The 14,263-nt window shown below is 34.2% G+C and overlaps 1 protein-coding gene across 4 annotated transcripts in view; it reads right to left on the bottom strand.

The window, feature by feature from the left end:
- Positions 1 to 14,263, bottom strand: part of LOC129943129 (cadherin-86C) — a 449,574-nt gene that overhangs the window by 145,023 nt on the left and 290,288 nt on the right. Inside the window, exon 1 of one of the 4 annotated variants that reach the window (XM_056052379.1) lies at positions 4,975 to 4,991. The exons of the other annotated variants lie outside the window; for them this stretch is intronic. The gene's annotated coding sequence lies outside the window, so the exon portion shown is untranslated. Of the gene's footprint in view, positions 1 to 4,974; positions 4,992 to 14,263 lie in introns of those variants that run through there. 4 annotated transcript variants of the gene reach the window in all.

Genomic DNA, 14,263 nt, shown 5'->3' with positions numbered 1-14,263 from the left:
ACTGGTCCACAAAGTATTGTCCCTGGCAATCAAATTGTACTGGTTTTGATTCAAATCCACATTTAAAACTTTTAAAAATTCGAAAAACTAACTTTTCTTCAATAAAATTGGTGATCATTTTTGAAGCCAAATATTTCATATTTTTTTTGACAAATCTCTATAAAGAATTAGATTTCAGCTGTCTCAAAAAAACTGAAACAAAATCTAAACCATTTGTGGTAAAATGGTTTTCAACAAAAAAAAAAGAGTCGAAACAGTATAAAAGTAAATTCTTTTCTTGTCCTATCAATTCTATATCAAGTTTTTGAAACATATCAACATAATATATAAAAACAATGTTGAAGGCGGGTGTTTTTTCAATTTTAGCAAATAATTAGAGTCGGCAATCAGCACTAAAAATTTACCTCAAAATGATTTTGTTTAAATTATGAAAGAAGTAAAATTACGAGTGCAACAGTCCTTTCAACCATTCGTGTGTTCTAGTAATGTTGTCAAATATGTAGAGGACCTGTAGTTTTACGCCGAATCCGAACGGCTAATTTGAGATAGCACTTTTCATGACTCTTGGATGATTTTTGAATTCTTCTTTAGAGGAGTACCCATGAAAAAAAAAATGTAGATTGCATAGGAGGGTTTGAACCTCCTCTGATATGACAGTTCAACGCACTTACGATCTTATTAACATAATATAGAAAAGTAAATATAAATAGATATAGTATTACACTGCCCTCAAATACATAGACATAGTTAACAATAATATTGTTTAATAAGAATAGTTAGTGACAACAATTATTTAATTATTTTAAAAACGCGCCAATATTTCTTATAACGAATATTCTATAGAAAGCGTTATAAAGTTTGCACGGAGCAATGGAAAAGGAGTTTCTGTAGCTTGTCGTTACAAAATATGTGATATTTAATATAAAGGTGGAATTACTTCTAAGACTTCGTATGTCGGAAATCGTACTTTCCAATTATCAAGCTCTTTTAAAAAACACTTTTAAAACTTACAAAAAACATAAAATATAAAAAATGGAAGATTTTTTTAAGACTTAAAAAGTTCCATTGATAGTGTTAAGCGATAGGTTTTACAAACGTTACGTATGGCTGATTTTTAAATAACGGTGAGTCGTTGTAGTTTGGTGACATATGCACTACCTCAACAGGGTGCAACTTGGAATGAAAAATGGCAAAATAAACCATCTTCAACAAACTTGAAGAGCAATGCTTTTTCCGGTAGTAGAATCAACGGACGGATGAGAGAAGACAGTTTTTTAAAATAGCAATGTGTTTTTAAGGTTTTTATCAACATTGATACCGAGGTACTTAAAGTCTTCAACTTTTTCAATTTCAAAACAGCTACCACTGCATTTAATATCATTATGGTATGACTGATAATGGTGACCATTACATTTTACTTATACAGTTACTTATGACTGAGGCAGTCGTGAGAATGAAAATTATTGTATGTCCGGAGAGCTACTACCTTTTAGGCTGAAAAACATTAATTTTGTTTTGCTGCTCACAATCAACTCATGTTTAGCAACCCAAAATCTTAGGAAGTGAACATCACAGTTAATTTCACAAATTAGATTCAAAGGACTATTGCTACAGTATGCAATTCCAACGTCATCGGCAAAGGCTCTGACTTTACCTCGGAAAGGAAGTGAAAAAAGGTTATTAATATAAACTAAAAATAAAATGTATCCCAGTCCCTGTGGGACTCCCGGAAGACTATTTTAAGACGAACTTATGCTGCACACAACTTTTACATTGTGTGATCTAATTTTTAGATAAGACTTCAGCCATTTCCAGAAGAATCAACGAAAACTAATTTTATACAGTTTATATAAGAGTATGTTATGGTTCAAAATGTCAAAGGCTTTAGTTATACCAACGAAAAGTCCAGCACACTTTTTGTTAGCATCTAAAACTTCTTGTAAAATGCAGAAAAATTCTAGAAGACCCTCCTCAGTAAAAAGCCCAGCCCTAAATCCAAATTGAAATGGACCCAAAAAGTTTATTTTATTAAGGTAAGACAGAATTCTTGTTTTAATTACCTTCTCAAACAATTTCGATATTGAAGACAACAAAGTCATAGGTCTATAATTTCCTTTACATATTTTACTTCCTTTTTTAAATAATGGAACTATCATATCTTTTTTTATAACATTATTTTGATGTTCAAGCGAAGCACGAATTCCTTTTATTTTTCTTTGGTGTTTTCGGTTTCTCTCTTTTTGATTCGATTTACAAGACTTAACGCATTTTATAGGGGCACGTTCTTAGACATTTTGGAGAATCCGTCAAGAATTTCTGTGCTTAAAACTTTTCTACAATTCAATAATATTGAAGCAAACCTGCAGGTTTCAATCAATATTTTAATTTATTCCCAAAAAAATATAATATTAGTTTGAACTTTATGTACGTTTTTCCTTTTTTAACTTTAACATCTCAAGTCTTTCAGAAACCAAGAAACTATAAAAAATTGAAAACCAGCTTTTTGTTCACAAGATTTAGTATTAAAAAAAATAGTTTTGTTTGATCTAGGAAGATCAAAAACTGTTTAAAAAACAGTTGTGAATTTTAAGTATGAAATCTAAGACTTAGTAGTTGATATTACTTTTTCCTTATTTAATTTTTTAATTGTAAACGTTATTATTTTTCTTAATGAGCTTTAAAATGCATACAGGTCAAACTAACGGTCTTTAAAAAAAGTCAAAACTATACAAATTAACATGCAGTTTTGAAGGAGTTTTTGTCAGTAACTATATCTATATTTTTTTGCCAAAAATGTAGAGTTTTTTTTCATAAAAAATAGCATTTATTTGGAAAAAATAAATATTATCGTACACAGAGCTTCCAAAAACGCACTCTTCACGTGTGTTTTTGTTTGTACCATTTATTGGTCCGAAGTATAGGGATCTAATCTTTTAGTTCTTTTCGATGGTTTTTTACTTAAAATCGCTTAAAAATAAACGTAGGAACATCGTCACTAGATCCAGATATGCTCGATACAGTACCATTTTTACTTTTTTTAGGGACCAATGATTTGGTCGTTCTGCATTGTTGTTTTCTAAAATTTTATGAACTCTTTACAAAAAATATAATGGGATAAAATTAAAAAAAAAAGTAACGGACATCGATACTGGAAAAATGTATGGCCAACATTTTACTGTTCAAAATTATCCAATATCAAGGTTAGTTTTCGAGTAATTTATTACCAAGGCCGTTTCAACAAGCGAGGGATAACCCCATATGCAGACTTTGACTGTAAGCCCAGAAATGTATCACACAATTTGATAAATAATTACCAACTGAACCTATAAAATTGTCGCCAAGTATCGCGTAAGCTACTGCTATTTTCTATCAAATGCGGTCGTGCTTATAGATTTTTGGCATAGACGCTAGGTAATGTGTTATCCACTATGTGTTGCTATTTTTTGCCAATACCACAAGTTGACTGCCTCACGCCACCGCTGCTTGCTACCACCACCGCCGCTGCTGTCTAATTTTTCTGAACTCCCAGTTAAATCTGTAGTAAAAGTGAGCTCATGTGCTCAAGCGCAGCTGATACTAAACCAATAAACGCAACAACAATATGGTCGATTGTTTTTTTTATTTTTATTAAAATAAAAATTTATAAAATCCGAACCGTATACAGGAGCGCAACGATAAAGCGAGTAACAGTTGTTGCAGCCGGGCAAAAACTGAACTATGGCTCTGGACCAAGACAAGAGACTTGATTGTTGATAGTTTTGCCATTTTTTTTCTATTTTGTTAACTTCAACTTTCAGCTAAGAAAAAATATAGTACAGCCAAAAGCGCTGCAGCACCTCAGACCAGACGCAAAGCTGCAATTGCAGCTTGAAATTGAAGCACACAAAGGCTGTTGTAGTATCTATAAAAGTTGTTGAGGTTGACCAGTTATGTCAGAGTAGAGTTTTGGAGATTTTTACCCTTTTTGTTAAGTTGTGTCTATCGTCTGTTCCTTGTTTTCTATGAACATTGTGCTCCATCAGTTGCAAGCTTGACTCAACTTATCATCTAACACAAGGAACGCGCGGCTGCAGAAACAACGGCAGCGACAGCAGCAGCAGCAGCCTCCAATTGCACAACGACGACGCTTAATTTGTAGAGCGGGTTACTAAACCTCTGGGTATATACTACCTATCTCTCTGTGTAGCTGTAGGTGCTTAGATTGGTCTCTCTAAAGTCCCCCGTTAAAATAAAACATTCAGGAATGAGATGTTGCGCTGTATCTTTGTTAAGTTAAAACATGACGTTTTGAACAATCGCCGGGTTTAAGTTTTTTATTTTTCTATTTTATTTTATTTTGGCCAAAAGGCTTTTGAACTTTTGTTATTATGCATACATTACATACCTTTTATATATTTATATCCAAAAGCAAATCCAAACTAAAGCCAATACTCAGTGAGTGAGTATTATAAAGTTTTATAAACGAGATTAAAAGTAACACATTTTGGGATTGAGGATTGTGGATTGTGTTATAGAGTTTCTGTAATCGGGCGATGCGAACTTTTGGGTTGGGCTCAATATTTTTGTTGTTTACTGCTTTTTGAATAGATTTTAGTTTTTTTTTCTTATGTTTTGTCAAGTTTTATGCGGGTTTTTGGATTATTTATAGATTTTTGCAAAGAGGTTAAGAAGAGAATGAACAAAGTTTGAACTTTTCTTTCAATGAAAAATATTTCTTATTTTTTGGATTGGCAGTTCAATGTGGTTGTATGTTTATATAAAATTGAATTTAGTGTTGAAATAAGTTAAGGTACATTTTTGGACAGTAGTGTTTTGTATAGGAAATCCTTAAATGGAATTGATTGTTAACTTATCACACTTTTTTGGAAAATTCTATATTGTATTGATAATTGCAATTAGAAGGCCTTACGTTTTGTTACACCCACAAAAATGTACATATTTTAGTTTTGATTGAAAAATTATGGACAAAAATACCTTTATGTATATGAAATGTGATTCAAGAAACAAGCGTCTCTATAGGTCAAATTTACTGTACCTGAAAAGATAGAAAAGAAATGTTTTTAAGTAAAATATTTAAAATTTAGTGATATAAGGTATTTTAGTAAATTTAAATTTCCAAGTTATTGAAAAAATTAAGCCCAAAAATATAAGGTAAAAATGGACAAACTAGCAAATCCTGCTAGTCAAGACCACGCTACAAGAACATTGTAAAATTTTGTTAAGTTCCTTGAGATATAATTTGTATCAAATTTCTGAAAACTTCTAATTTTAAAAGTCACAATTACATTTAATATATGTGTGCACATAAATTCTATTATCTTACACCATAAAATCTCTCGAAAAACTTAAATAAATAAATAAATTAGGTATGGCGGAATAGACCATAGGGAACTTAGGGCTAGTGACTTACAACTATCAAGCATTAGTGTTGTGGGCGTCATTTCGTCATGAAAAAGAAAAACTACTTTAGGTGGCACAGGCAGGAATCGAACCAAAGGCCTCTAGGATGGCAGTCCTACGCACTAATCACTGTCATGCCACGGGTACCAACATAATAACTAAAAGCCCCAACAAATGTACGAATTTTGAATTTGAAACAATTGAAAATACAATAATTTACAAATTCTGAATCTTCAGCCATGAAAAAATTTGATATTACTGGGCTTCAACCAATACTGAAGCACTGCTGCTTAATTGAAACTCTAACAGCTTGTTTCACTTACGATCCAGAAAAAATAACTTCGAAACATTTCGACAGTCCAATTCTATGGGAAACCTTATTTTTAATAGTTCCTAAGAAAAACGGTTTTTTGAAAACGATTTGTAGACATTGAAGCACATGTAATTGTACAAAACATTTGCACATACTTTTTTAATAAAACTGCTAGAAATGAAGAACAATAGTCAAAAACATTGTGGTTTAGAATATTTAGTCTAAAATGTAACAACATTGTTTTGTTTTTTACATAATATTCCAACCGTTCATTGAATTTTCGAAATGTCTTCTATATTTCGAAATAGCCAACTTAGAGAACTTTGTTTTGATTCGATTTATCGCCTTCATATAAACTTTATAGTAGTAGCAAAAAACATAAGGTTTGCTATACGATTTATTTGAATGACCATTTTGGAAAAGCATTTTTTCTTGCCTCGCAAGAGGCAGTGCCTGTTAAAAAATTGTAGATGGATCCTCTGGTAAGATAAGTCTACAAACTAGTCATTACAACACGAGTACTCCAACTTCAATTTTTTGATTTTCACCTCAAAAACTTATTGAGCTGAAGATTAGTTGAAATAATCACAATTCATTTGTTAAAGACTTTCCGTGCCTTGAATTTGAAGGAAACCCATCAAATTGATTACAAGTTAACGTGTAACTCCTCCCATCCATTTATCGAGTTGGGATCTTGTAGAGAGTTATGTAAATTTGTTAAATATTTTTAATAGTTAAAAAAATGAAGAGATTGGTACTTAGATTGGTTCTTAGAGAAGATTTTGGGCAAAAATCGAGGATCATTTTCATACTGAATTTCGGGAACCCACACCTAATTGACAACAAACCAATGTATCAAAGCATTGAGAGGTGGAATCATTAGAAAATTTTTCTTTAAAAATCAAGCTTAGAACAACCTTTCAAATAAAATGAACCACCATTACACACTTCAATCGAAAAGACGCCTTAAATATGAAGTTTGGCTGCTTTGGAGCTACGAATTTTTACTTTAGACTTTAGACCATGATGCTTTGCTAACGATTCGGAAACTTTTCAAGCACTTTGGAACAATATTATTCAATCAATCCGGAAGCTACAGCCCAAAGCCATCAACAAGGTATTTAACATTTGAAATGACAGAAAGCGGCACTGTGGAGCTGTGAAGCCTTAAGACTATGATTCAGTTTCTAAAACTACTGTATCCGAACGGCTAATTTGAGAAAGCACTTTTTCATGACAAGAATTACTCTTGAAGGAATTGTCAATTACTCGCAAGAGGCAGTACCCGCGAAAACAATTTTTTTTAATTAACGTGGCACAGGAAGGGATTGAACCCAAGACCCCTTGCATGACAGTCCAACGCACTAACCATCATGCCATGGGTACTACTACTTTTTTGTCTATATCGTTTTTAAATTGGCGTGGGAAGATTTTGGCGCCCCTTCTGGCCATTTTATTTTGGTGATATCTGTCAAATCTTTTGTTTATTATTCAGTTGCTTATGCCAAATTATCATGGCAAGTTACACGATTGGACAGAACGTTCAGATGGTAAGACTTTATTACGCAAATGTTACGCGAATTGTGCCTCCATTTTACGGTAGACATGGTGGCCCTTCACTGTCGACTTTTCAACGTATGGTAGCCGAATTTGAGACGGCCGGTTCAGTTAACATATCAGCCAACACACTTTCTTTCACAAGATCGACTGAGAACATCGCAGCGGTACAGGTCAGTGAAAGTGTACAGCAGAACCCGTGGCAGGCTATTCCTCGCGTAGCTTAAGAACTCGGCCATTCGGAGACTAGAACTTGCCAAATTTTGAGTCAAGACTTGGGCCTACACCCCTAAAAGATCCAATTCACCCAAGAGCTCGAAGTTAATATGACCATAGACAACGCCATTTATTCGCTGAATGGGCTTCGAATCGTTTGGAAGAGGACTCCAATTAAGGCCGAAAAATCATTTTTAGTGACTAGGCGCATTTTTGGATGAATGGCTTGTAACAAGGCTTACCAGGTGATAATGCATCCTCAAAAGGTTACCCTTTGGTGTGGATTTTGGGGCGGCGGCGTAATTGGTCCGTACTTTTTTGAAAACGACGTTAATGAGACGGTCACCTTCAAGAGCAAGCGTTACATAACGATGATAACTAATATCTTATGGTCCAAATTGAACTATATGGACCTAGACGACATGTGGTTCCGGCAGGACGGCAGCGCAACGTGTCACACAGCAATCACCACGACATCTACACATAAAATCTACCCGACTTTATTGAAAAACGCATATTATTAAGAAACTTGCATTTGGTTTCTTCTGAAAAAGATGGAAGATGGATTTATAAGATTCTTGATTGCTTTAGTTTCAATTTGACTTCAAAATCAATCTCTCACGTCAAGTTTTTGAGATACAACCTTTTATAATTCTAAAAAAGTTTTTGGAATATAAATAAAATATAAGAATAATGTTGAAAACGGGTTATTCTTAGTTTGAGCACGCACAGTTAATTTCGGAAAAAAATCTACTCTAAAACAAATTATTCGAAAGCATTCAAAATGGGTTTCATATTCAGGACTTTTCAATCGTAATAATGGAATTTCATCGAGCAGTATTGTTTACCGCTTTAACTTTTCTATCAAAAATGTAAGCAAATAATCAATACTCTTGTGTTTTTATACAAAAATCAATTTTCGATTTTTCCAGACTTTCCGGGAAGATTTTTCAAAATTCTCTGTCTTAAAAGACTGTTCCTTCTGATTACGGACAAATAATAAAATAGTAGTCAAATTGGTCACGCTTATTGTAATTTATAAGTGACTATACAATTTTGACACCAATTTTGTATGAACAGAACTGGACTTAGTGTAGAGCCTTCACCATATAATAGCTTTAAATGCATTCTTTTTATATTTAACTAGCGGCCCGTCCCGGCTTCGCACGGGTAGACATAAATAGGTACAATACGACCATGAATCACAAAATTGAAAAAAAATTGTATGCTTATCTCAAAGCCTCCCTTTAAACTACGTTGATTGTGGTATTTGTAGGTGGCAACAAAACGTATTCATTTTCAGGAGTTCCTATTCGAGAAAGTGCCACATACAATTGCTCGTGGAAAAAGCACTTTTTCCTTACGTCGATACCAACTATGGAAAAAGTTTGTTATTGTTATTTATTTATCAGGCAAATCAGTTGGTATCATCGGGATCCGCGGAAAATTTGCGAGCTAACCGGCTGTGGGGCCCATAATGACAGTTGCTACAATCACATTATCTCTTAACTCTTTGATCAATAGTCTTGTATTCTATAATATTGTCGAACATTTGTTTGTCCTATCATTAATACTTTTCGCAGCGTATGCGATGAAACACATTTTATGGCAAATTTTTGTACACCTTGGGTTCGTTTTAATACGAATTTCTAAAGATTTCTATAGTAATATAGTACTAAATATAGCCTATGTTACTCAGTGATAAAGTAGCTTTCTAATGAAAATAGAATTATTCAAATCGGTCCAGTACTTTTTGAGTTTATTCGTTACATAAAAAAAATCAAATCTTTCCTCTTAATAATATTAGAGTAGGTACATGTAGATAAAAAAATAGAAAAAAGAGCAAGACATTTATTCTCATTCTTAGGACTTCCAAAAAAGCGGCCAAAACAAACTTAAGAAATCTTACAAACTATAGACCTTCTATAAAATTATCAAAAGTAGTAAGCCTTCTAGAACATATCGATGTTAAAAACTTAAAAAAAGATAAACACAGTGTCAATAATATTATCTCACTTTAATAATATTTTCTTGTAATTGCACTTAATCACTTCAATTACTTTTTTTGTCGAACTCGATTAAAAGTTACGTCTTAGTCAAACAAATTGTTTTTTCTTTTTTCTCATCAACCAAAGACGATTATGTTACATTTGTTGGTTTTCTGCATAAACCTATTAAATCATCATCTCCAATCTCCACCGCCAGCGCCGCTGCGCTGATGGGATGGGGGTAATTGAAAGATTTCCAACATTCAATATCATTACCATAATCATTGCCACCATCACCTTCGCCAGACATATTAAGTTTATTCGTATAGTTAATGGAAAATTAATTGTGATTGTGTCTCCATAATAAAATATTACGAGAAGAAGTCTGCATTAAGCTTTAAGCAATCATTGTCAATTCTTCGAAGAATGCAAATTGTGTCTACTTATGCATCGTATCTTTTTCATCTTAGACTTAAATCCTTTATTTTATATAAAATTGTGGATAAATACGAGTGCCTTGTCAGAGCTGTCGATAGTACTATCCTTTTCTCGTTTTGATACTTTTATGACATAACAATTTACTACTTCATGAGTGTTTCTAGGTTTCCTTTACAAAAAGAGTTTCTCATAGAATTTTGAAGCTATAACGACAGCACTGATATTTTCAATTACTACGGGTACTGGTATCACTTCACTATTTATGAAGCTTAAGCAAACTTTCGAGTTATGAAAGAAAGTGAAATCAGATCTTGAAAAACTAAAAAAGTACGAGTGAGATGAAGTTCAAACGTTAACCAATTAATATTAACATTAATAATGCCTCTGCGCGCGCACAGAGCAGCATTAATGTCAAAATACTGTCACTTTTTATTCATAACGTGCACATTTAACCTAACTTCTATAGTATACGAGAAAGCCTCTTTTTGATCGTGAGATTTGGTTGATCTTGAACAAAATGTCACATCGAATCTTCTGTGGCGTTTACTTGATACTTGAAAAGTTGCATCTATATAATTTCATTATGAATTTAATTCGTTGTGCACAACTTAATGACAACTTAACGATGAGAATACGATTGCCGTGCCATGCATGCAATTTACACTGCGCAGTAAACATTTCTGCGTCTTCGTTATGTCAGTTGATCGTGGAAATCGTCGTAGTGGTTGGTATTTTTCTTTCTTAGGACAGACATTCACCTATGATTTGTGTAGGCGCGCGATCGAATTGTCGTGCGGCGGCGGCATTAGGAAAAAAAAGCAGCAAGGCGAGAATAATAATTGCAAGCGCAACTTTCGCTGGATTGTTGCTAAAGGTAGTTGATATGTCTCGAAGGAAGCCTTGTGAACCATAGGTATCTACAAAACCGGCCCCTGCTTGCAGCTGATAGTTTTCTGGAAAATAAAAGGAATCCCCAGCTTCATTGCACCAAACTAATGCAAACACCTAGTTTAGAGGAGATCTTTTAAAGCGAGAGCCAAGAAGCTAACTTCATAAAAGTGGGTTTACATATAGAAGTCTACTTCGGCTTTATAGAAGAGGTTTGTTGGTTGCTTGTTTTCAGTTGCATCATCATCAATTTTTGCACGCTTGAAAATCATAATTTTCCATTTGGTCTTTGATGCTAGTTATGCAATAAGTTGGTCGTCGTTGGCATCGCGTCGGTGGAAGCAGAAGTGAAGGCTCCCAAAGGAGGGAAAGTTGTTGCTCCCGATCGATTGGATGTTTTAAAGTAGTTTTGTTTGTAGACCACAGCTTGAACAACGCCTAGTTCTTGTTTGGTGAGGATCGGGTACCTAATGTTTTGCATTTTTCTTTGGATGTTCAATCTTTTGGTCTTCCTACTTCAAAATAGAGTGCAAAAGTGTTGGTTATTCGAAATTTAAATTGATTATGCTTAACGTAAGAAAGGTTCATGGAATTTTGATCTGAATTCAATAAGCCTGATGATGATCGTGTGATCATTTTTTTTTTGGAGTAAGCTTTAATATTTGTTTTTGTATACATATTTATGCAATAAGTTTAGATGGTGGAAAAGGTCAGTTAATATATACAAATAAATTACCAAAAGTGTTGCAAGATATAAAAAAAAACGTGAAACATTAATTTTTGAAGTATTCAGCGATAGAATTATGAATTCAGAGTAGAGCAGAGCTTTAACAACACTCTTAAATTGTTGAACAGTGGTAAAAACTTGTCAGCCATAGTTAGCAATACTAAAGCACTTTGAGGTCGTCGTAAAGCATTTTCTCGATCCGAAATAAAAAACAGGTGAAAAAAGTTGTGCTGTTGAGACAGGTAAGCTGTGCAACGAATCGATTATCAGCAGCTGCGAATATTGCTGTTGTAGCTTAGATAGTTTTGACTAAAACCGAGGTTTGTTGATTAGTTATCCATATTTCGAATAACGTATTCCAGAGACTGCATTATTAAGCATACTAAGATCTTCAGGCTTCTAAAGTATAGATGACAATAGAAGTTAATTCTGTCGATCAACAGTAACTTCTACATTTTCTTACTGGGCCCTTGAAATGCACTAATATAATCGACATTTTAACCAAAAAATAATCTCCAACGATGAAGGTTATTTTATCTACAACGGTTACGATCATAAATTAATTACTTACAAACTCTTTAGACCTATGAATTTAGAAAGAGTATCTCATAAATGATTTAAGCAATGACATAACTACTTCTTAGCTTCTCTGCCGTAATATGTGAACACCTAAAACCCATCGTCAACAACCTGATAGGTCCTTATCAGTGTGGTTTTAAACCAAGAAAGTTCACAGTCGATCAAATGTTCACACTACCGCAGATCTTGAAAAAAACCCAAGAACATCAAATCGACCCACCATCTTTTCATCGATTGCAAGACCGCATATGACAGCACATACAGGGTCGAGTTCCATAGAGCCATGTTTCGTTTTGACAACCTTGCCAAACTCGTCCGTTTGTGCGGGATGACCATGGAAAATTCACGCTATTCTATATGGTTGGAAACAACTTAACAAACCCCTTCGATGTCAAAAAAGGTTTTAGACAAGGCGATGCGCTGTCATGCGATTTTTTTAACTAAGTACTTGGAAGAATAGTGCAGAGCCTGCACGTCAACACTGGAGGCACTATCTTTCAAAAGTCTGTCCAATTACTGGCATATACTGATAACATTGACATAATCAGAAGAACTCAGAGTGATGTCAATGGAGCTTTTGTGAGCATTGAGGCAGAGGTGCCAAAAATGGGTTTAACGGTTTATGAGGGCAAAACAAAGTACATGCTATCGTTAAGAAAGGACTTACAACACCGACGTCTATGTTAAAACGTCACCGTTGACTGATGTAACTTTGAGGTAGTCAAGAACTTCGTCTACCAGCGATGAGATCAAATGAAGAATAACTCTGGCTAATCGCTGTTTCTTTGAGCTTAGAAAGCAATTGTGTAGCAAAGCCCTCTCTCGAAGTTATTTAAGGCCCTCATCATCCCTGTCCTGTTATACAGTGCAGGAGCATGGACTATGACAAAAGCTAATGAAAGCACATTGGGTCGTTTCGAGAAAAAAGTTCTTCGTGTGATCTACGGTCCCGTATGCATCGAAGGGGAATGGAGGTGAAGATGAAACGATAAGCTGTACGAGCTGTAGTTATAGCGACAATGTAGACTTAGACAGTAAGGTAAAAGTCCAACAATGCCTGGGTCACATAAAGATCATGGAAACCAATGCTCCGGCCTGGAAAGTCTTCGAATCCACACCCACAGGACAGTGCACTAGAAGAAGATCGCAAATCAGGTGGTGAGGAAAGTGACCTCACTCAATTTGGAGCCCGAAGTCTTTGATTTTCATTTCAGGAAATTCATCAACATTGTTAAAAAATGCCTTTCCAAAAGTTGACGTTCCAGATGAGGCCAGGGCAGAAGAAAGCGAATTACCATTTACGTTTAATGTTGGGCACCGTAACTGCGGCAGTGACCCTGGCTATATCACGCCTAGGTCTGCATGATACTCGTAGATCGATAGAACGGTTTTTGTTATAGGTGGTCCGTATCTTTCTTGATATTACAAAACGCGTTAGATTGTTCTTCCAGTTGTTCATAGCACTAAGAGGAATATATACTCTATCCGCAAGGGCGAATTCTTGAAGGACCAACTATAATCAACCCGTTAAAATTAATCAATGCCACTATGACCTGGAATTCAAATGAAAGTGACACTCAGTTATAAGTAATTCAGCTAAAATAAACTGTCAAAATCATTTCATGACTCAGAAAAGAGACTCGACCAAACTCCACACTCCATCTTTGACCCGTCAGCAAAAATAGTTTTATCGAGGTCTTTAATAACCATGTCTTTTTCAAAATCCTTTCTGACAGATGACTTTAGAATCTTTACTGATGTTCAAGGCAGGTCGTTGAAAATGCTTGAAAAATCAATGCTTTGTTGAAAAATCAATGCTTTGCATTTTTAAAAACAAATTTAATTACTCAAGTATTTTAAATTTCTTTTGTTGTTAAGAAATTGAAGCACTTTAGAAAGTGAAAAATGAATTGAAAGTAATTCAAGTCCCAATATTGCTAACATAAATTAAGAATCACAACACAAAGAAAAAGAATTGATACTTATCAAGTTCCAAGTTACCTTACTCGTTCTTATACTCAACCATGTCTAAATTTCGAAGTATTGGTATATTTCCCAAATATAACACTTTCAAATATTGTCCCTGATGATTTCCTTGTAAACAGAGACTTAGCCGAATTGTAAATATCTATTAAAAATAATTTTGGAAACTTACGA

Source organism: Eupeodes corollae, chromosome 1, assembly GCF_945859685.1.
Source record: "Eupeodes corollae chromosome 1, idEupCoro1.1, whole genome shotgun sequence".
Taxonomy (NCBI): Eukaryota; Metazoa; Arthropoda; class Insecta; order Diptera; family Syrphidae; genus Eupeodes; species Eupeodes corollae.
The sequence above is the reverse complement of the archived record's forward strand: the minus strand, read 5'-3'. Positions and strand labels throughout refer to the sequence as shown.